This window comes from Sapajus apella, unplaced genomic scaffold, assembly GCF_009761245.1.
Source record: "Sapajus apella isolate SASKATOON/1434 unplaced genomic scaffold, GSC_monkey_1.0 scaffold45, whole genome shotgun sequence".
In the NCBI taxonomy this organism is placed as follows: Eukaryota; Metazoa; Chordata; class Mammalia; order Primates; family Cebidae; genus Sapajus; species Sapajus apella.
The window spans coordinates 11,489,814-11,513,487 of NW_022436985.1; the positions used below are offsets into that span (position 1 = coordinate 11,489,814).

The 23,674-nt window shown below is 35.4% G+C and overlaps 1 protein-coding gene across 11 annotated transcripts in view; it reads left to right on the forward strand.

Moving 5' to 3' along the window:
• The window catches only part of MAPK10 (mitogen-activated protein kinase 10), a 324,375-nt gene that overhangs the window by 33,284 nt on the left and 267,417 nt on the right, over window positions 1-23,674 (forward strand). The window contains exon 1 of one of the 11 annotated variants that reach the window (XM_032239870.1): window positions 12,916-14,170. The exons of the other annotated variants lie outside the window; for them this stretch is intronic. The gene's annotated coding sequence lies outside the window, so the exon portion shown is untranslated. Of the gene's footprint in view, window positions 1-12,915; window positions 14,171-23,674 lie in introns of those variants that run through there. 11 annotated transcript variants of the gene reach the window in all.

Below are 23,674 nucleotides of genomic sequence, written 5' to 3' on the forward strand. Positions count from 1 at the left end.
CATTAAATCTCCTCTACACAACTACTGCCCTGGCTCAGACCCTTACCATCTCTCATGGAAGCTATTGCATTTCCTTCCCTATTGGGCCTCGCCACAGTGGGGGTTATCAGACACATTGAAATCAGAGTAAATTTTCTAGAATAGATTAGACCATTCTCCTCCTTGCTTACTTGCATCCAGTAGGTACTTCCATAAAGCCGACATTTTAAAGCACAGTAGTCAAGTCACATAGTCTTGCCAGCCTCACCTCCTGCCCCTGTGATTCCAAGACCCTGCTTATTCCCCAAACAAGCCATGTTCTTTCATGTATTTCCTTGTGACTGGAATGTTCTATACTTGTTAACTGCAGCATCTGACTGGGTAAGGCACATACATTTTGCAATGTCACTGCCTCTGTGAAGGTCTTCCTGGAGTTTCCCACACCCGACAAAAATATTGCTGTATTTTTTCAGTCTCGATAGCTCTACAACATACCTTTATTATAGCCCTGAATATTTGTTATAATTTTGAAATGTTTACTTCCCTTTGACTGAGAAATTCTCAAGGGGAAGGCTGTTTTCTTCTTACTGGTCTTCTGGCATGCTGCATGAACAAAGTAGGTGCTCAGTATAAATTAGTTGACAAATGATTGAATTATGCTTAGAGTTTTTGCTTTATAAAAGTTTAAATATTATTTTCTTTGTGTATATTTTATCCTATTTGATACTAATAAAACCGTATTACTATTCTAAGTCATTTTATCATTTTTTTTTAAATCATTCTTTAAGGAAATAATTATAGTGATATGAATAAGGTGCAGTATTCTATTCCAAACTTAAGTAAGTTTTTACTTAAGAACTCCTTTACATTAAAACTGTAACAAAAATAGTAATGTTCTAAGGTAATTTTTATTTTAAAATTCAGATACAGTCATATCTTTTTTAAATCTATTAATTCCTAGATCTAAGCTCATGTATTTTTATAACAAACACTCATAAATAGGACTGTATTTAGTAACATATTTGTTGATGATGATGTTTTAATAAATGAAATTTCAGAGGCAGTGTAAGCAAGCTGGCTTTAGAGCTAAACTAGGTAAAATATTGCCTCCACTAATTACTGGTTGAATAACTTTTGAAAGTTACTGTGCCTCAATTTCTTTTTCTTTTGACTGGAAATAACAGTAGTAATTTTCCTTATAAGGTTGTTTTGTAACTTAATTACGTTATTTCATGTAAAATTGCCTGGGCACCCAGTAAAGTCAGTAGGTATTAACTCTTATTATTATTGTTCCTAAATTACTGCATTCTCTTTTCTTCCTCTGTGGTCTGTGAAATCCTGGTTACATAATTTTTGGTATAGAGTGCTTTATCTTTCTTAGGAATATTTGTTAGTACAAGTTGCAGCTTTAGTGGGAAGCTCATAGGTATTGAAGATTACATTAAATTTATAATGGAGAGAGAGCTGGAAATTAGAAACTAAATTGAAATTTCTGTTTCCTTTGTGTAAAAGTCCTTGTCTGAAACAGTAGGCGATTTAGAAGTCAATATGCACAAAATGCAATGGCTTAAGCCTGAAAGCTTGTTCAGACTGTGAACTAAAAAAAGTTGAAATGGACAAATTTTGCTATGCAGAGCAAATTTTATATACTTTATGTATATGTGTCTGGGTGTGTGAATAAAGATAGTATTTTAGAAGGTACCTAGATTGTACCTAGATTGTAAGTAGAGGCAAGGAATTCACTGTGAAGAGTTCCTGGAAAGAGGACTAAGAAATCAGGGGAAACAGGTTCATTAATAATGCTCTTTATGATTGAATTTATTCAATGTATTTTATGGAGAATGTGAATTTTTCATGTTTATAGAGATAGAATATATCCCTTTTAACATAATTTGTCTGATTATTATGTGAGCAAAATGAACAGAAAATAATTTCTTGGAGAAAGGAGAGATGGACTGAATGAATGATAGGATTAATGTTTTCCCAGCTCTAGTCATACCTCTGCCTATTTTACTGGACACCTTCTAGTAACTATCAAAACTAATGTAAGGGACCTGAAAACAGATTTACTATTTGGTTTCAAATCTTGAAATTTTATGATTTGGGCATTCTAAAAACCACATTAAACCTCAGTTTCTTCTGTAAAATGAGGACAATTATAGTATGTAACAGTGTTGTATGGACAGACACAATAAATGTGTGGTTCTAGTGCCTGGCACACAATAAGTGATCAATAAATATCGGTGCCTTCTGGAGTCAGGATGTTGCCCAAAGAAGTTGTCATGTCTGAGCTTGTTTGGAACTGTCCACTGCAGCTGAGGATGAGAAATCAGAGATGAGTGAAAGGAAGTGGCTAAGGGTACCGATAGGGGCTGACTTTCTCACGATTGCATGTGATTGCACTGCTTCAGATTTTTACCATGGGATGACTCAGGAAGCTCCATCCCTTATTCAAGATTATTTATTCTGGTTATTTTGCATGAATTTTCTGAAATGGAGAAATATATGTCTCCATCCTCACTAGGTGAGGAATGGTTTAAGTCTTTGGACTCTGAAATGAATTTTCAGCAGTTTCTCTCTATTATTCCTGTCCTGTTCTTCACTTCCGGCCCCTACATGGCTTTTCCTTTTACTCTTCTCAGTTAATTTGCCTGGCTACTACCCACTTTCCTTTGCGTTCCCTAGTTCTCACCTCCCAGGTTCACCTTACTTGTCTTCCCTTATCAATAAATTTCCCATTCTCCAACCAAAGTTTTACTCGCCCTGTTTCATGGAAGTGATGTATTGAAATGCTATTCTGGTCTTTTGAAACTTTGAACTGAAGAATGAGTGTTAGTCCCTTCTGCTGTTTAACTTCTGAGATACCCTCCAACTCAGAGGTTCAATAAACATAGATGTTCCCTCTTTCACTTAGAGTTGGAAGGGACATTAGAGATAATCGAGGCCATCCCACTTTAACTTTCAAGTGAGGAAGTGCTATCGAGAGAGGTTATGCAACCTGCTTAGGTTCCACAGTTAGTAATGGCAGGGCTGCGATGAATAATGAGGGGTCTTTCCAATGTAGTATACTGCCAGCATAATATAAATTATTAATTTATGTAAATGTCTGTAAATTGCAAACTTCTGGTGGCTGGAGGCTAGATCTATTTACTTGATTTATGTAAGCCCTACAATAGGCACAGTAATAGATAACATAATGACTGTCAGACAAGATCAGAGAAGTCCTTCAAATGATGCAAGAAAATGGGACACAGGCCTTTCTGTCGTCTCTTCTTCTTTTCCCATTGTGTGACTTTGGGCAGATTATTTCTCCTTATTATATTATATTATTTGGCTTTCTCAGTGGAGCTTCCCATGGAAGTGTTTAAATCTATAGATACTTTGAAATGCATGGGGCAAGACAGCCTAAAGTCAGCAAGTATTTTTATAATTTTTATAATTTTGAACTTTCTCTAGATTTTTGTTTTAGTTTTGTTATGAGTGAGTTTCTGCGAATCCCCCAAATTATGATAGTCCTTGAAAAAATGTAGGCAACAAAAGCTCACTATATTTATTTTAGAATATTGTTTATTCTCCAGTGCTTACTGCTATTTTGAATTCTACATAAAATCAACCCTAAATAGGTTAGCTACTGTATAAAATGGAATACTGTCCCTCAAAATTTATGTCCACCAGAAACCTATAGATGTGATTCTAATTTTATTTTGGAAAGATGATCTTTGGAGATGTAATCAGGTTAAGATGAGGTCCTACTGGACTTGAGAGGTCCCCTAAATCCAGTATAATTGGTGTCCTTATAAGAAGAAGGAAATTTGGACACAGAGACATAGACACATTGGGAGAAGGCAATGGGAAGACAGAGGCAGAGACTGGAGTGATCCACCTACAAGGCAAAGAACTCCAAGGATTGGTGGTAACTACCGGAAGCACGAAGCAGCAAGAAATAAGGCTCCTCTAGAGCCTTCAGAGAGAGCATGGTCCTGCCAATAGCCTGTTTGCTGACTTATAGCCTCCAGGACTGTGAGAGAATAAATATCCATTGTTTTACACCGAGCTTGTAGTACTTTGCCATGGCAGCCCTCAGAAACTAATAGAGATGCTAAAATAGTATGACAAATAATTTCCAGGATTATTTATAGCATCCTTATTCATCCCGGAAGAGGTATGAAGTCAACCAGCCAAGACTATTTCTTGAGTATTTAGTACATTCTCAGTAATATGTTAGAATTAGTAATCAGTAAAATGTTAGAATTAATATGTTAGAATTATTAACATGTTAGAATGTAGACAGTGTGAAAGAAGGAAAAGACAGTTTTAACTCTAAAGGAATTTATAGATTTGTGTAGATAAATACTGCAAAACAGAAAGCATAATCAATAGATAATATGGCCCTGTACCAACTAGAAGTGCAGTAATCTTTCAAAGAAAGAAGACTTCACTTTGGGCTTCAAAGAAATCTTCCTAGAAATACGGTATTTAAGCCTGGCCCCGAGAGGTGGGCAGGACTAAGGAGGGTAGAGTAATGGGCATCTTCCAGGGAGGAAGGAGAGCCTGAACGAAAGTACAAATGTGAGACGGAACCTCAGATTCATGGGAGGCTGATGTAATTGGAGTTTGGGTGATTTAGACTAGGAGAGAGATTCTAACGGAAATGGAAAAGTGTGATAGCCAGATTCACAGTGGTGCCCCAGAGAACGTATGACAAAACATGGTTTTGGAATACAACTTTGTCAGAGAATGCAGCAAACTGTGTGGTGGTGGTGGGTATGCCTCTTGGAGGGACAGACCTCTTTTGGATATGCCAATGTCCTATTGTGTGATTTTGGGCAGATTATTTCTCCTTTATGGACTAGATATGAATTGCACACTGATTTACTTCAGGATAAATCCATGTTTAGTAAGGCTTACACATGGTTTTAAAAAATTTAAGCATTAATTGGAAGCTTTTCAAAACCCAGAGTTAAAAAAAATCTCTCTCATGAAAATGATAAAATCTGAAGCATAAGGTGGTGATTTCTACTATGGCAACAGCTGGCTGCAGCTAATGCCATTAGAATGGCTCATGTGGTTGTTGGGGTTCAGCTCAGCTTCCTCATGAATCTATGATCCCTGTATAGTCACTGTGGGCATTTGCATTTGCAGCCCCTGGACCAATCTCTGTCTGCCACTACCGCTTTCTTAGTCAATGACCATTTTCTTACCTGTGATGAAAATCATATCACCTTATAAATTATTGTTCATTTTAATAAAAGTAAAATGCTTTGCTTTTCTGCCTTAATTCCACCAATGAGAAATAATTGCAAATTCGCCTGTATATTAAATTGGTTGCGTTTTTCTCTGTGCTGTATATGCATGTGTGACAGAGAGTCAGAGACATTCATTGAGATTGTATTTTATTAAATTTACTGTGAGATATCCCTGGAAAAGATAATTCATACATAGATATTATTAGTCACATGACCAATTCAGATTTATGTTTATATGTCAATATTCTTGTTAGTTTTTAAAGAAAAAGTTGGCTTTAAGTTGTTCCGTCAATTTTACTTTAGAATAGAAAAAATATATAAATGCTAGGCTTCAACTCACTGCAAAACTTTTTCAGATGTGAATATTGTTTTTGGTGCATGCAGTAAGTCATATATTGCTAAGGATTTGCTATGTGAATATACTTCCTTTTGTTATCTCTCTTTTTTTCTTTGTTGTATAATGTAGTATTTGTTTGATATGATTTGCATCGACTCTGGAGGAATGAAAATTTCAGTGTAGCATCAACATTAGGAAGTAGCACCAGTGTTTGTTACAGAAGCATTTCTAATGAAGGTAGCTCTCTAGCACTGATGTCCTTTTTTAAAAAAATGTATAGACAAATCTCATTTTAAAATAGTTACAGAGATTTACTTGCATAGAAGAGAAGAGTCTTAAGCATACAGCTTTTTACTGCTTTGGAAAAGAAAATAATACTTTATTTTGTATTTCTGTATATCTCAGAAGTATTTAAGACTTTTTCAATAAGTCTACTTGAAGAAAAGTTAACGTAATCTACATTTGAAGCTGAGTGACTTAGTGTACACCTAATTTTTCTGGCATGATGTGTCTGTGTCAGCATTAGGAAATGTATTACTTTGCCAAGGTTACATAATTTTGCTTATTTGCATTAGAAAGCAACCTTGTACATACATATAAATAAAAGTAAAAGGCAAAAACTGTGGGTAATTTGACAATACACTACATAATAAGTACTCTAGAAAATGTTTACATTGTTGGGTTTAGTATTTTCATTTCTAAAATGCATTTAAATATTTTTTAATTTTTAATTTTTGTAGGTACAGTACACGGTTGGTACATATGTTTATGGGGTACATGAGATATTTTGATACGAGCATGTAATTCATAATAATTACATCATGGAAAATGTGCTACAAACAATCCAATAACTCTTTTAGTTATTTTAAAATGTATAATTAAATTATTATTGACTATAGTCAGCCTGCTGTGCTATCAAATGCTAGGTCTTATTCGTTTTTTCTAACTATTTTTTTTTGTTAATGGTTATTACCATTAACCACCCTCTCCATGCCCCACCCTCCCACCACCCTTTCTCCTTTCTGGTAACCGTCTTTCTACTCTATCTCCATAAGTTCAATTGTTTTGATTTTTAGATCTCATAGATAAGTAAGAACATGTGATGTTTGTCTTTCTGTCCCTGACTTATTTCACATAGCATAATGACCTCCAGTTCCATCCTCTCAAATGTATTTTATGTGTGTCATCAAAGAATATATAGGGATATTTATCTATTGTAATGTATAATAGCAAAAACTATAAGCATTTGAAATTTAAAAAAGTATTTTAAACATTAAAAGCATTTAAAAATATTTACTAATAAGGGATAGGTTAAAAATAATTCTATTTGTTTGAATACTTTGTAGACATTAAAATATAGAAAATTTTATGACACAAAGCTTTCATTTTAAGAGGAAAGAAATTGAAGCTTGTGTGTGTAATACGATCTTAAGTTTGTTATGCATATCAGTATATCCCCCATCACTCCAGATGGTATTATGGTTGATTTTTATTTTTTTATGTTGTGTACCTAAATACTTTCCTTTCATATATTCTCTTTGTAATCAGAAAACAACAACTGCTATTTCCACTGAGTTATAGGCAGCAAGTGCATGTATCTTAAATGAACAGTGTGATAAATTTTCACACATGTATATACCTATTGGATTAGTCCATTTTCACACTGCTGATAAAGACATACTCAAGACTTGGATGAAAAAGAGGTTTATTGGACTTACAGTTCCACATGGCTGGTGAGGCAACAGAATCATGGTGAGAGGTAAAAGGCACTTCTTACATGGTGGCAGCAAGGGAAAATGAAGATGCAAAGGTGGAAACCTCTGATAAAAACCATCAGATCTTGTGAGACTAATTCACTACCATGAGAACAGTATGGGAAAAACTGCCCCCATGATTCAAATTATATCCCACTGGGTCCCTCCCACATGTGGGAATTATGGGAGTACAATTCAAGATGAGATGTGGGTGGGAACGCAAAGCCAAACCATGTCACCTGTGTATCTACCACACAGGTCAAGATCTAGAACATTTCCTAGAGCCCAGAAGGCTCCTTTGGGCCTCCTTCCAGTCAGTACTTTCCAAAAGCAATGGCTCTTCTGACTTCTGTCATTATAAGTTAGTTTCACCTGTTCCAAACTTAATATAAATGGCATTATATAGTAAATACTGTTTTCGTTTCTGCTTTTCACTCAGCATTATGTCTGTAAAGCCCATTGATGCTGTGTGTGTGTGTGTGTGTGTGTGTGTGTGTGTGTGTGTGTGTGTGTGGCTGTGGCTGTAGTCCACTCTTTTGCATTGCTTGTAGAATTCCTTGTATGAATATATCCAAATATATTTTATAACCTCTGCTGTTGATAAACATATGTGTTCCTTCTAGTTTTGGCTGTTTTGAGCATTCTTGTACTTGACTTTTGGTGAACATATGTACTTGTGTATGCATCTGGGATGGAAGTGCTAGATCGTTGGATTCCTGTATGTTTAGCTTTGGAAGATACTGCTATACAGTGTTCCAAAGTTATTGTGACAATTTGTATTCCTACCAGAAATGTTTTCTGAGTTCAGTTGCTGCAGTTGGTATTGTTGTCAGTTTTAGAAATTTTAGTTCTCATTCTGGTTGTGTACATATCTTACTGTGGCTTTTAACTGAATTTCCCTAATGACAAACAATGTTGAGAATATTTTAATCTGTTTTTGACCACTTGAATGTCTTCTTTTGTGAAGTGCTTATTCTAGTATCTCACCTATTTAAAAAAAAACTGAGTTGTTTTCTCTTCCTGATATTGTAGTTCTTTATAAGTCCTTTGTTGAATAGGTAGGTTGCAACATCTTTCCAGATCTGGTCTTCATACTTTCTTAACAGAGGCTTTTGACCAGAAAAATATTTTTAATTTTAATGAGGTTCAGTATATCAACCTTTATTTGTATAGTTATTGCCTTTATGTGTGTTCTTTTGAGGAAATATTTGTCTGTCTCAAGGACATCATTTCCCTTATTTATTTTCTAGATGCTTTTTAAGCATTTATACTTGGGCCTGTAATCCATTAGGTGCAGTGTCAAAGGAAAAATTAGAGTTCATATTATTTTTCAAATGCAGGTTCAATGGATGCAGAACCATTATATTCCTCACTGCATTGCAGTGGCATCTTTTCCATAAATCGTTTGAACAAAGTCTATCTACCTGTATATGAATGTATTTATATATATGTATTAATGTATTTGCATATACGTATGTATCTATGCCTACATATTTGTGCACATATACATATATACACACATACACACACACATATATGCTTGCCAAAAACAATAACACATTTATGCTCATAACATAACCTTAGTATACCAGCTTAAATAATATCAACACCAAAAGTACACGTGGCTTTGCATTCCTTACACTAATGCCAGGAAATTGCTATAAAATTGAACATAGATAATCCACTGTTAAGTTTTAAGTGTAAGACTGACAAATCAATTTCCTGTCTGGTTGGACTGTCTGATGCTGGATTCTTCTGATTACAAAACACTTCTACTGTAGTTCCCTGGATTCCCGCTAAACCACCAACCACTGTAACATGAATTTGGGAAATGATCTCTGTTAGATATCACTTAATATCCTGAAGTCTCTTTTTACATTGTTTCACCTAAATCATTGACTCTGAGAGAATTGTAGTGAGTTAGGCTATGTGAAGAACCCTAAATTTATTGTGAAAGAGTTTGAATTCTAATTTTCAGTCAGTATTCCAGATACAATGTAATACACTTGCTATTCACCTTTCAACCAGAAGTCCTGAAAGTTTCAGAAATATTTCCAGTAAGTTTCTTTGTATGTATGGTGGATAAGGATCACTTGGAAGGATACTATGGATATTTTCATATGTGAGAACTAGTCACATGTAATAAAAATTAGATTATGGTATACGGGGTCCAAGAAGGCTCTCAGTATGATGACCAAATATAATTACTAGTGATATCCATGTTAACTGAATATAAAGAGCAGCACTTAAAACCATTGGCTCTGTCCAAAAATAGAAGAAATTGTTTCATGTGGTCACAAGGTGCTTGTCACTAGAAGTGTTTAAACTGGATAGCCAGTGTCAGACAGGATGAAAGAAGGATGCCTCGATTGGATTGAACAATGTTCTCAAACTTCCAATTCTGAGTCCATATATATTTCTTAGTGCAGGATGCATATAGTAGTGACTTTTGAGTTTATCAGTTTTGTCATTGCTAATTCCAGAAGAAATCATGGTCAGATAGTATAAGGATGTATACGAAATAATATTTTCTTTTTAGTCTGCTCCATTTTAAGATGCTTTCTCTGTATTGGCTATTTTGATTCTTTTATAAAATAATAAAACAGAAGGTGTAGAAGAATAAGATATAGGGTCTAATCAAGGGATTGATCTTTCCTTTTATTTCTTATGAAATACAGTGATTTTAACACCCAGACTGTATCTTCACAGTTCCTGCCTTTTGCCTGAGAGTGGAATTCTTCAGTAGTCCCCAAGGGTTCTGGATCCTGGAACCAGTGTGACTACCTTTTTAGAGAGGCATGTGACAGAGGGCTTGCCTTTGACATAACCAAATCTCTGTGACCAGAAGGAGGTAACCCACTTAGGAGTAAAGAGTCTCACCATTTCTACCATTGTACTTGGGGTAGATGGTAGAAATGAATATGTACTCTATTTCTGCAAAGGGAGAGATAGAAGTTGTCATCGTTTGCTGACAAAATGTAGTTAAATGTAGTTACAGTCCTTTAAAATCTCACTTCCTCTCTGCAAGGTAATAAAAATTATTTTTCTTAGTGACAATGTTGAAGTTAGAAGTTCTCAAATTCCAAACAAGAGTGATCCTAAAGGTATCCTATAATGTAAGATCAGCGCCATTAAAAGAGTTATACAGTTATGATGGAAAAATTGAGAATCATACAAGGGATAAAGATTTACTTTGGATTATCTGTAAAACTAATGAATAATAAAATGAGAGCCTAGGATTTGTAGTTTATAACTTTCTTCTCCTTAATATTTTGTCTTTTAAGCTTCTTTATTAATGTTGAGTCATTTCTTTGTTGATATTAATACATTTATGCTATTCAAGCAATATGGGTTACACTTGTTTGCATATTAGCTTAGATGTTTGCTATTCAGGACAAATATGCACAACCCTCATGGTTGACTCTGTTGGGGTGTGTGTGTGTGTGTGTGTGTGTGTGTGTGTGTGTGTAACTTAAAACTATGTAATCATATAGTGATTGGAATTTGGTGTCTTAATGTTGTATCTCTCTGGCTCTGACTTTGACCTTGGACTCTTACAGGAAACCTATATAACAGCCCATCTTAAAAGTAATGCTCTAATGTTCTGACCTGTGCCACAGTAGGAGATGTGGAGTAAATAATTAAAATTGCCGTCATGAAAAACATTCCACAGCAGGAAAGGGATAAAGAATCTTTCTTGAGAAGAAAAACCACTAAATCACACAGTGAGAAATTAGGAGAAAAATAACAGAGAGCAAGCCATTATAAATAGTGCCTCAAGGAAGTGAACTATATTTTAAAAATAAGACTCAAATTTAGGAAAGTGAAACATTTCAATAGTTTTCAAGGCTGCCAGCAATTTTAGAATCAATTTCTCCCTTGACATTATATACCGATATTTTCACAAATAGTAATACCATATTTATGTTGCTTATAAGAAAGTTACTGGTGGTAAAGCCAATGTACTATGCGCATTGATTAGAAACCTTCACACTTCAAGTCATTCAGTCATATATTGCTTGCTATAAAAGTGGATGACCCATGTTCAAGAAATATATCTTCTGTATTTTCGAATAAAACCAAAATAGAGGGCATTGCAAGTTCGCTTAGAATGATGTTACTAACATATGACTTGTGAACCCAGAAAATTTAGAAAGATTATTTTTCTGAGGTTGAGGATGGGCCTCTGACACAGCCTCAAGAAATCCTGACGTGTGCCCAAGGTAGGCGGGGCACAGTTTGGTTTTATACATTTTAGGGAGACATGAGATATCAATCAATGCATGTAAGAAGTGCATTGTTTCGGTCTGGGAAGATGGGATATCCTGAAGCAAGGGAAGGAAGACTAGAAGAGGGGGAGAGGTCACAGATAGGTGAAACATAAATGGTGGCATTCTTTTGAGTTTCTGATTAGCCTTTCAAAGGAGGCAATCAGAAAGCATGGACCTCAGTGAGCAGAGGGATAACTTTGAATAGCATGAGAGACAGGTTTGCCTTAAGCAGTTTCCAGCTTGAGTTTTCCCTAGTGATTTTGGAGGCCTGAGATATTTTCTTTTCACAGACTCAAATAGTTCAAAGGATAGTGGTGTAATGCTTAATCTTTAGGCCTGCATGTGGGCTGGCACACATTGTTGTAAGCATAGGTGCATTTATTAAGCACTTGCTACATGCCGGGCACTGCTTTAACATCTTCCCATGTCTTAACTCTGATACTTCTTAACAGTTCGGTGGAGAATATCCCTTTATTATGTCCATTTTGTGAAATTGTCACTGAGGAAGAGAGAGGTTAGTAACTTGCCCAAGATCACACACCTGTGTAGCAGAGCTGGAATTGAACCGAGACTAATTGGCTCTAGGCGCATACTTTTAACCACCACGATCGATTTCTAGGTTATAGCCAGAAATGGAAAAAGCCCCAGTTGTTGATTTTCTGATTACTTCAATATTGCTGGAAGCATTTCCTTAATGCAATTTATGGTGCAGACTGCTGAATGCAGGCTATAGATGACTGAAGGCAATGTAGCCCTTGGTCTTTAGTTCCTGAGCATATTACATTGCTTCACTTATTACACTTATGCAATGCTTGTGCGTAGAGGGGCCAAGAAGATCTGCATGCCAGAGTGAATCTGGTATGTGTATCTGACAGTAATTTGCCTGCCCAGCGATGGAGAGGCGGAGATATTTATGTTGAACAGCATCAGTGGGGAATGTGGGACTGCATTACAGCCTCAATTTATTTTCATTTCAGTTATATAGTATGCAGCAGAGCTTTTAAATAAGGAGGCAAGTTATAAAATAAATAACAAAAAACCAAAATAGGGGCCAGATGTCAGTGCCAGCAAAGAATACTGTCCAATAAGACTTTGAATTTAAAATGATTTTTTTCCATTTTAATGTAAGGATTATAGGATATAAAATGTATATACATATATACATACATATATATGTATACACACATTTTTTTTTCAGTTTAATGCATGGAAGAAATTTTAGTGTCTCAAGTTTTCAGTTATTGATGAATGTGATAATGATGATGATGATAACAGCATTTAAATAGCACCTGACTGTGTGCCAGGAGCTATTCTAAGGACTTTTTGTGTTAACTCATTCATCACCATATTGAGAGTTTTTAATATGAAATGAAATGAAATTCACTGAATGCAATTTAAATATCAGAAGAGTTAACTTTACTAACATCAGTAGAATGCCAGTTCATATTAGCAAATTTAGCAGAAAAGGTAGATGGTCGTTTATTTTTAAATGGTATGGTTTCTTTCAAATCCCAGGGAGCTTTGGGAATCTTTCTTCTAGGTCAGCAGAACAGATAAATTATTCCCCCAGTCTACTCTAAACTAAGCTAAAAGCCCAGCGATTCATCAGGTAAGTAGTTTGTGGGTATAGATACATCTAAATAGGCTATTTATAATTTAACTAAATCATACCATGAGACACATTCTCACTTGCAAAAGGGGGGATGGCCTACCAGAATTTATATAAAAATAGAGGCAAAGAGATATTAAATCATCATGTCCTCTTGCAAGTTTATTTTTTTCTCTTTTCTTTTTCTTGTCTGTAATCTTCAAGACAGCAATTCAGTAAAGAAAAATGGCAGCTTGTAGGAAGACTGTACTTATTTTAAGCTCTAGCAGAAATATAGGATAATGCTAGATGTTTCATTCTTTGCAAGAAAATGAAATGATAAAAATCAATATATTTTTCAATTAGGTGAGAAACTCTTATCTCCCACCTCTTTGGAAATTTAAGGTATTAAGAGATGTATAAAGATCACAAATGGAGGAGTCTCAGTCCCTACTCTCTATTTTCAAACGCTCACTTAACCTCTATTCTGAAATTTAACATGTCCAGTAACCATTTTCTGTCTCTCAGATCAATTCTCTTTTTTTGTACTTCCCTATTAATATGAATGATATCATCATTTCCCTAATGGACTAGTGTCAGAATCTGAGTCATTTTCAACAGGCCTTTCTCTGTTAATTGTTATATTCACCTGTTCATTTTATATTTTTTTCTTAAAACATGTCTCTTGCCTCTATAATTCTACATTTTGAGCTATAGCTTAGGATCCAGTCATTGCTTCTTGCTTTGACTTAGATAATGGCTACTTGCTGGTGTCCTACCTCTCTTTTCTCTAAATCCATCTGATGCAAGACTCTGAGACTACTACTAAAATCTTTACTGATTCCCTCTCACCTTAGAATTAACTACAAACTTCTTAGCCTGGAATTGAAGGACCTTGACAACATTCAACCACTCTACTATTCCTGATTAACTTCCCCTATTTCCTCAACAAGTCTATGTCCCAACCAAACTAGACTCTGCACAGTTTCCTGAATGTGAGTCATGTTTCTGTTTTCTATCTTTGCATTCTTTTAAGGCTATTTCTTTCCCCTGGGATAACCTTGGTTTCCATTGCTACCCTTAAAAATCTTATTTGCCTGTATATGTCTGTCTCACACCATTAACTCTTTCTCCAGCTTAAAGCACTGTCTTTTCTTTATGAATTTCTCTTTGCACTTCCCTTAAAGTTTCTTGTGTTATAATCAACATCACATTTTATAACACTGGTTCAACTTCCTAGTTGCTACACACATGCATACATGTATGAGTTCGCTATAAAATGTATTAGGCCAGTTGAATGGAATTGAGCTTTCATCACTCTAGGTATCTCTCAGGTACAAATCAGAAAGGCTCTAAGATCTGCCTTTAGCATATTAAAAACTCACCTGAAACTGTGCAATGTGAGCCCATAGAGCCCTTCTATTACAAGGTAGACTACGTAAAGGCATATTTATTTTCCAAGTAATGGACCTGAAAGGACCTGTTCTGAAAACGTAACTCAGATAACTGGAATCTCATTTTATGTCACTGTGAGTCAGATGAAGATTTTCTTCTTTGTTCTCGTAGTATATCACCCTAGCTATGCTTCATTTACTCATCTGGCTCTTCTTATGATACATGGTTTAAAATTTGAATGACTGCCCAGACTTAGAAAGTCACTAGACCCGTGCTTGAATTATAGACTCTAAGCTTATCTCAGTCATGTAAAAATACACAGAATTCAAAGTAAGATATTTCCCTTCACAAAGACTACATATAAATGTGGGCACACATAGAGAGTAATTATTTCTGCAACATGAATACTCATGGCCTTCATGGCAAGATTCTCATCTAATGGGTAAACTCTATATCAGAAAAATCTTAGAGTTCAATCTGTTTTTAATGCTGAAATATTCCCAAGTGAAATATATGCCACATTTTTCTTTGATTCTTCCTCTAAGGGAATTTATTTTTCATTTTGTTATGTTGAAAGAAAAAAATTCTAATGTGTTATAGTGCCTATTTTGTTTTCTGTAATATTTCTGGGCACATTGCACCATAATTACCATTTTAAGACAAATATAATGTCTTTGGAATTCTTATACTCATGTAACTGATCTGCTTATGGACAGATTCACTCAAAGTTTTGAGTGAATATGTTAGTGCAGTTGTTTGCAAAGTATGATTTGGGAACCCCTGGAAATCTCTGAGTACTTACAAGAAATGTGCAAGGCAACAAGTATTTTCATAACGCTGGAAAAATACTATTTACGTTTTTCATGCTTATCCTTTCAGGAATGTACAGTAAATTTTCCCAGAGACCACATGATACGTGATATCATAATAGATTGAATGAGAATCTAGCTATCCTTTATTAAGCAAGATATTAAATAGATTTGCAAAAATATAAAACACTGCCACTCTTCCCACGTTTTAAAACATATAAATTTTAAAAAATATACATCAATTTTGCTAACATTTAATGTGTTTATTGTGGTTACACTAATATCTAAAAAATGTTCTTAGCTTAATTTCTGATATGGTAAATCTGATAAATGTAATAATCATAAATAAAAGGTCTTTTGGGTCCTCAATTATTTTTAAGAGGATTTGGAGAAAAAGTTTGGTAATTAGTGTACATAGAATAAAGTCCCAATATTATCAAAAAAGTTACCTATTTCTTTATTTGCCAATTGTCTTATTTTTAATTGTGATAATATTAAACATGACAATTGATTCTATTTATTTGATTTAAAACAATTACCTGTATTAGCATAGATTCTTGCTTGTCTTGAAAGTGATTTTCTGTTTTGATTTTTTTTTTTTTTTTTTTTTGAGATGGAGTCTTATTCTTCTTGCCCAGGCTGTAGTGCAGTGGCATGATCTCGGCTCACTGCAACCTCTGCCTCTTGGGGTTGAAGTGATTCTCCTGCCTCAGCCTCCCAAGCAGCTGGGATTACAGGCACCTGCCACCATGCTCAGCTAATTTTTGTATTTTTAGTAGAGCAAAATGAAATATTTGTTTTGCCTTACCCCTACATTTCAGGATTACCTTTTCTTTGATTCTTAATAGTTTTAATTCTAGTACATGACTATCATTTAGTTATTAAAAATGATTCTAAATCTTGTATAATGGACGCATAAGTATTCTCAGAGAAATAATTTTAAAACATTGCAGTGAGAATTCCTTCAATTTTCCAGAGTCTACATTACTGTTTACGAGGTTAGCATTTATGGATGGAAGTCTTTTCTTGTTATGAAACTAATAGGGGTATAATGTAAGTAATATGTGTATTATATATCACATTATTATAAATAAAATGTGCATCAACAATGGATTAGAATTTTGAAAATATTTGAAAAAAGTCTCAGTAAAATAAATATTAATGTTCTTCATGTGTGATTTAGGTGCATAATGCTAAATAACCAAGAAGTACCATGTATTTTAAATTCAGACAACACTGTCTCTAAAAAATAGGTGGTCTCTCAGATACACCCTTCAGTGAAAATTAGGGCGAGTGGAAAATCTATATTTCAGGTTTTCCCACTAGCCTACATCTTTCAAAGCAAAAACGTGTTTTATTCATCTTTGTGTCACTTCTTCCTTTGCCAAGCATATAGCACATGACTTGTAGATGTTTACTTGGTAAATGTTTATTGATAAATGAATCTAGAAGTCACAGAAAAGAGTAATGGGCGTATTTTAGCAGTTGTTGATAAGGGGGGAATTGGTTACTTGGAGCAAAAACAAAATGACTTTTTCACTTGTAGACTTTATGGAAAAATATAATTTAGCATGAAATTGAAAATAATTGAAGGAAGAAGCTTAATGAAACCAGAATGACGTAGGAGACATGTGGATTGAGAGAGCTGAGAATTAGAGGCTTGCACTGTGGCTGTTTTCCCGAGCTGCTGCAGTTAAGACATTTTTCTTCTGTCACACTTTATGCATTTGTAATTTAGGGGCGATAATTATTATAATTATCCAGACAGAGGATTTCCCTTAATGGGATGTTTCAGTCAAAAGTGGACAGGAGGCAGCTGTACTTGGCTCATTTTGTTATGAGTGAGGATGGAAGAAATTTAAAATAAATGTAGCTTGAAATAAAATTAAAAGTGGCATGAATCCTCACTGTGAATTTGGAAAAGTCTTTTTCTTGGTGATTAGCATTACCTCCACTTCCTTACCATTTATATTTTTATTTTATTTATGTACTTTTAGGAACTAGTTTTTGGCAAAGTAGGCAGCCATTAGAATGAATAGATAGACTGGCTTTCATCAGGTATTCTGCACAATTAAATTTAATTGTGTTTGAATAACTTAAGATTCAGATGTTTTTGCAAATGTTTGGATTTTTTTTTTTTCTGAAGTGAAGAGTGATTTTGAATATTTACTCCCTAAATAGGTCACTTACAAATAGTGGACTTAAAAATCAGCAGTAAATTTTGAATTTATGCCTAGGCAGGTGAGAGAACTCAAACTATTTACTAACACAGTTCATTGCTGTTTCCATGACAACAGAGGCCAGTTACTGTCAGTCCAGAGTCGCTTCGCCAGTTGACTTCAGCAGTGAACTCTGTGTGATGTTGCCAAATGTCTGGCTTCTGTGTTTCCTGTTCCAAGCAATTGTTTCTTATCCTGAATACTAATGACTAATCTACAAAGGCTGTGGTTGAATACCCCTGAAGATGGGACTGTGAATCGTATGTGGAAAAGTAGTGAGCATTTTGCATGTAGTGAATTTAAAAATATATGCAATTGGATTGTACATTCTCTAACTAGCAATGCTATTAATTTATTAATAATGTTATCTTGCCATTATTAGGCAGCTAAATAAGAAATGACAGCACAGCTGTCATCATTGAATCAACTGCTTTTTCAGAAAGGCTTGCTGACTTCGGCTGGTTAACATCATCATGTAAATTCAAAAGATTGTGCACATGTATGCCAGCAGAAAAATAAAATTGCAGCTGGATATTTTTCTTTTAAAAACGTTCATATATTGATTGCTCTGAGATGGAGAAAAAGCAGCTGCCTAAGATGCCAGTGAAATGGCTGAGAAATTTAAAATGAGAGAAAAAAATTAAAGCATTTGAATAGAGAAAAAAGCTAAGCACATTTTGCTTTTTTAAAAAGAAGAGTACTGTGATTTTTTTTTTTTTTTAAGTTCTGGCTTTATGGTAGTTATCAGTGTGGAGAATTGGGACCCTCTCTGCCCGGCTCATACCCTATACCAGACATTTGAGGATCAGACTTGTTATAATCTGTTCCTCTCTGGAGCATAAGTTGCTTGAGGGTAGACTGTTTTCATCATTGTGTTTCTGACAGCTAACACAGAGCCTGACACACACTGAGTGCTAAATATATATTTAATGAATTAAATGAAACTCAGCGAATCCCCTGCAAGGAGTTTCTGGTATTTAAGCCCATCAAATTTCCTGGAAGAAGCCTATTAGACTCTTCTTTTCATTGAAGAGGATAATAGCTCTCTGCTAAGTATATGATATGGAGCTTCAGTTGACAGTTACATATGGCTGTGGCAGCTACAAATGTTTGTTTCCAGCAGACACGGCTCAAAGATGGCTCTTCTCATCTTTTTTTTTTTTTTTTTTTTTTTTTTTTTTCCTAGCTAGTGGATCCATCAATCATAGCTTTTGGTGGCATCTTTTGCCATTTCTAACTCTTGGCTTGGCCATCCCCTGCAGAACTTTCACTGTGAAGAAGGGTGCTTTCTTCACAGTAAAAGTTCCCAGTAGTTAGCTTTAGGAAGGCATTTCCAATGTTCCTTTCTTTGTGCCAAATACCAACCCTGGTTCCCAACTGGGGAAAATTTTGTCTGACCACCTCTGCCCAACTCATCCCACTGGGCATTTGGCAATATCTGGAGTCATTTTTGATTGACAGAGAGTGCTACCAGCCTCTAGGGGGTAGAGGCCAGGAATACTGTGAGCCATCCTACAATGCATGGGAGAGCTCCCACAACAAAGACTTTTTCAGCACGAAATGTCCATGGATGAGAAATTAAGCTCTTTTATGAAACTTGCTCAAAACCCTTCAGAATCACACTCTATTCCCCCCTTATCTCCTTTTTGGAAATGTTCCCACTCTCCCCACTTAGACTTAGCTTTTTTTTTTTTTTTTTAATACTTTAACAATTTGATTTCTCTTCCTCAGAATGTCAAGATACTGTCATGAACAAAGAGACTCTTAGTCTTTGCTACCAGTGTCTGAACTTACAGGTACATAATTATCTTGCCAGTAGCCCCACATTCTAGAAGGTGGAAAGGCAAATATGCAAATCAAGTTCCAGGAATAATCAATCTTGATGATCCCATTGCTTTTAAGAAAGACATGCAAGAAACGCTCTACAAATATAGCACATGGATTATGGAAGCTGCTCTATAAATAATAAATATTTTGTATTGTTCTAAAACTTTTTCATGGATTAGGAATTTTCAGTTGGATATTTGTGTATTACATCAAATTCTGCAAAGGAAATGTGACTTGGTAGTCTTAATAATAATTCTAAGGAATTATTTTTTTTAAAAAAACCCAACATACCATTTTTTTAAAAATGGTATTTTTTTCTTAAAAAACCCCAAATTGATCTAAATGATATCATAGTTATTTTAAAACAAGAAATGAGCATTTTAATGTATGAATATGGGGCTCAAGTTTTGAATTCTAACATGAAAAAGATAAATGCACAGCATTGGATAGTAGGCTTTTCTAAGACAGTAAGAAAGGAATACTGATCGTCACTTGTTAATGATTTCAGTGACACATAAAGAAGGGAGGGAAGAATTTCACTTTTAAAACTCTTTACAAATATAAACTAATGAATCCTCAGAACTTCTTATAAGAAATGTATTAGGCCAGATGTGGTGCCTCACGCCTGTAATCCCAGCACTTTGGTAGACTGAGGTGGGCAGATCACTTGAGGTCAGGAGTTCAAGACCACCCTGGCCAACATGGTGAAACCATGTCTCTACTAAAAATACAAAAATTAGCCAGGTGTGGTGGTGCATGCCTGTAATCCTAGCTTCTTGGGAGGCTGAGGTAGGAGAATCACTTGAACCTGGTTGCAGTGAGCCAAGGTTGTACCACTGCACTCCAGCCTGGGAGACAGAGTGAGACTTCATCTTAAAAAAAAAAAAAAAGAAAAAGAATGTATTATTGTCATTCTTAAAAGATGTAAACACAGTTTACCATATAATATTCTAGTTTAGCAAATTTGTGAACAGTGATTATGGGAAGTGTTTCTGTTCTCAAATACTATAATTAAATCCTTTTCCTGGATGCTTTCTTTGTAAATAGCATAACATAGTAATTTCTAGTCTTTGCATTTAGGTGACTAGTCTTGATTTGTCAAGAGAAAGGAAATTTGGATAATAAATGTACAAAGTATCTTAATCTGTCTGGGCCTCCGTAACAAACTACCATAGACCAGGTGGCTTATAAATAACAGAAATTGATTTCTCACAGTTTTGTAGACTGGTAAGTCTAAAATCAGGATACAGGAAAATTCCACCTCTGGTGAGGTCTCTCTTCCTAGACAGGCATCTTTTTGCTGTAAGTTCATCTGATGAAGGAACAAGGGCTCTCTCTCCAGACTCTGTTATAAGGGCATTAATTCCAATTCATGAGACACCTGCCCTCTTGATCCCTCCTCTGAAAAAGTATCATTATTATGGGGCTTGGGATTTCAGCATGTGAATTTTGGGTTGACATAGATGTTCAGACAATAGCACAGTGTAATAGGATGAGTTAAATATATGTTGCCAAAAATCAAGTCTGTTATCTCTTTTCCTTTTAATTTTATTTAATGTTTAAAAGTTTGCTTTCCTGAATATCCACATACTTAAAGTTGCAAAACAAGGCATTATTTTTACTGCTTTTATTCTGAAAAACAAATTTCCCTGTTTTAGTCTAATCACTCTTTATTGTACCGTTAAATTAGTTCAAATTTTAGACACATATCAAGAAGGTTATATGTCATAAGTATTTCAATAATAGGCAGGCCCCTCAGGTTTCTTTTCTTATAAAATGAAATTTAGTTGGAACGGGGTTTCCCTGTTTCTACTAAAAATATAAAAAATGGTGGGGCGTGGCAGTGCATGCCTGTAGTCCCAGCTACTTGGGAGGCTGAGGCAGGAGAATCGCTTGAACACGGGAGGCAGAGATTGCAGTGAGCTGAGATCGTGCTACTATACTCCAGCCTGGCGACACCATGAGCAGTGAGACTCCATCTCAAAAAAAAAAAAAAAAGAAAAAGAAAGAAATTTAGAAGTTACATTAACCCAACTATTACCGTCAGTGTCATGGGGGAAATAAAAGAAGCAGGAAGCTCTCTACTTTTTCTGCCTCATTTTCCCAAACCATTTCCCAGCTTTCCCACCTGGTTCTCTGCAGAGAACTGAATCAGAACCACTGTGCCCATCATCTGCTTTAAGTTTTTGGAATTGGAATACAAGGAAGAAGAAGAACAAAAATAAAAGAAGATGGTTATGGAGTGGTAAAAGTTACATCTGGGCCAGTCACCAAGAATTCGGGGGCAAATATCCACTGACTGTCTGAATTAATTCTGATCACACACTAATGGCAAAATAAAAGACAGGCAACCGATAGTAAGTGTATACTCTGTGCCTGGCACTGAGATAAAGTCAGAGATGGTCTCTGCTGTCATGGAGCTTTCGGAGCAGGAGACAAGTGGCACAGTTAGTAGTTCAAGTGCTTGTGGCATTATCTGCAAAGAGCGAACGCATCATCAGGAATTGGCTTCAGTGTTTTCCCGAAGCTCAGCATGCTAGCCTTTCTGACGGCTAAACAAGGGTCACAGGGGTGGTTAATATATCAGTAGCTTTGTTTATTTAAAATAATAGAAATTTCTGGCCTATTTATTATTGAGTGTCATTCTTAATTTTTTTTAGAAAAAATATGAGTATCTTTTGTATCCTAGTATTTGTGGAGAGATTTAATAATTAATATTGTCATAGCCCCTCATCTAGAACTTTCTACAAACTACTGGGAAACACAAACAACAAAATAGAAAATTGTAATAGAGTGTGATGAATATTGAGTTGGGTAATCTGGATGCTGTGGAGGTACAGAGAGGACCATAGTGGGTTAGCAGGGACAAGACAGTAACAGACATCCGAGAGTCTTAGAGAAAACATGGACTCCAACAGGTCAAATGAGGTAGATGGGGCAGCACTTTGGACCACACAGACAATGGCTCTGATGCAAATGGAAACATGGAGAAGCACAAGTGTTCCAAGTGAAAGTGGGATAAAAAGGGTGGAGGTGAGGAGATGTTAGCCAGGAACCTGGAGAAATAAGCAGTCATGAAAGATCTTCTATGACATCTTAGGAAACTTAGGATTTATTCAGACACAAAGAAGGAGCCATCGAAAAGGTTACCAGAGGAAAATGACATGACCAGATTCATGTTTTACATTGATCACTCTTGCTGGATATAGGGAAAAGATTAGAGTAGAGGTAAGAGTAGAAATAGGAAAAATCGTTCAGGTAATAACATTGAATACTGTATATGGAGCCAATTATAGGAAAAAACATTTCATCAGTAATCACTTTTATTGTAAAATTATTTAACTGGGTACAGACATAAAACTCTATATAACATCTTTATGCTTATAGTTTTTATGTCAGTATAAAACCAACAGATTGAAAAATTACCCAACAACAGATTTTAAAATAATAAAATTCAAATTAACAACATTCAATTAATATGAAAGATGGTGTGAGTTTCTTGAAAATACATCCCTGATATTAAGTGTAGTCATTCTTAGAGGGTAGTCCTGACCAGCATACTAGCCTCACCTAGGAATTTGTTAGAAATACTAATTTTCGGTGGGTGTTGAACAATGAGAACACATGGACACAGGGAGGGGAGCATCACACACTGGGGACTGTCGGGGGGAAATAAGGGAGGGACAGCAGGGGGTGGGGAGTTGGGGAGAGATAGCATGGGGAGAAATGCCAGATATAGGTGATGGGGAGGAAGGCAGCAAATCACACTGCCATGTGTGTACCTATGCAACAATCTTGCATGTTCTTCACATGTATCCCAAAACCTAAAATGCAATTAAAAAAAAAAAAAAAGAAATGCTAATTTTCAGGTCCCAACACAGACCTACCAGTCAGAACCTCTGAGGGCAGGCCAGGAAGTCCCTATCTAATGACCCTTCCAGAGGAGTCTGGTACACACTGAAGTTTGATAATCACTGCTTAGCAGGTGAACACATGGATCTCCTCTGATACGGAGAATACAAGACAATTTTTCTGAAAGCAGAAGGTCCTAGGAATAGAATTTACAGAAATTGTTTTAAGCAATCATGAGAAATGAACATTTAGGGTCATCAGATGCATAAAATATAAGAAAGTCTCATCATTAACTATATGATTAAACAGTAGAGAGGAACCATGAAGAATTATAACTGTAATGAGAATTTTACTATGCTTTTCTTCTTTTTAGAGTGGATTAGGATCCTTGTCTTTT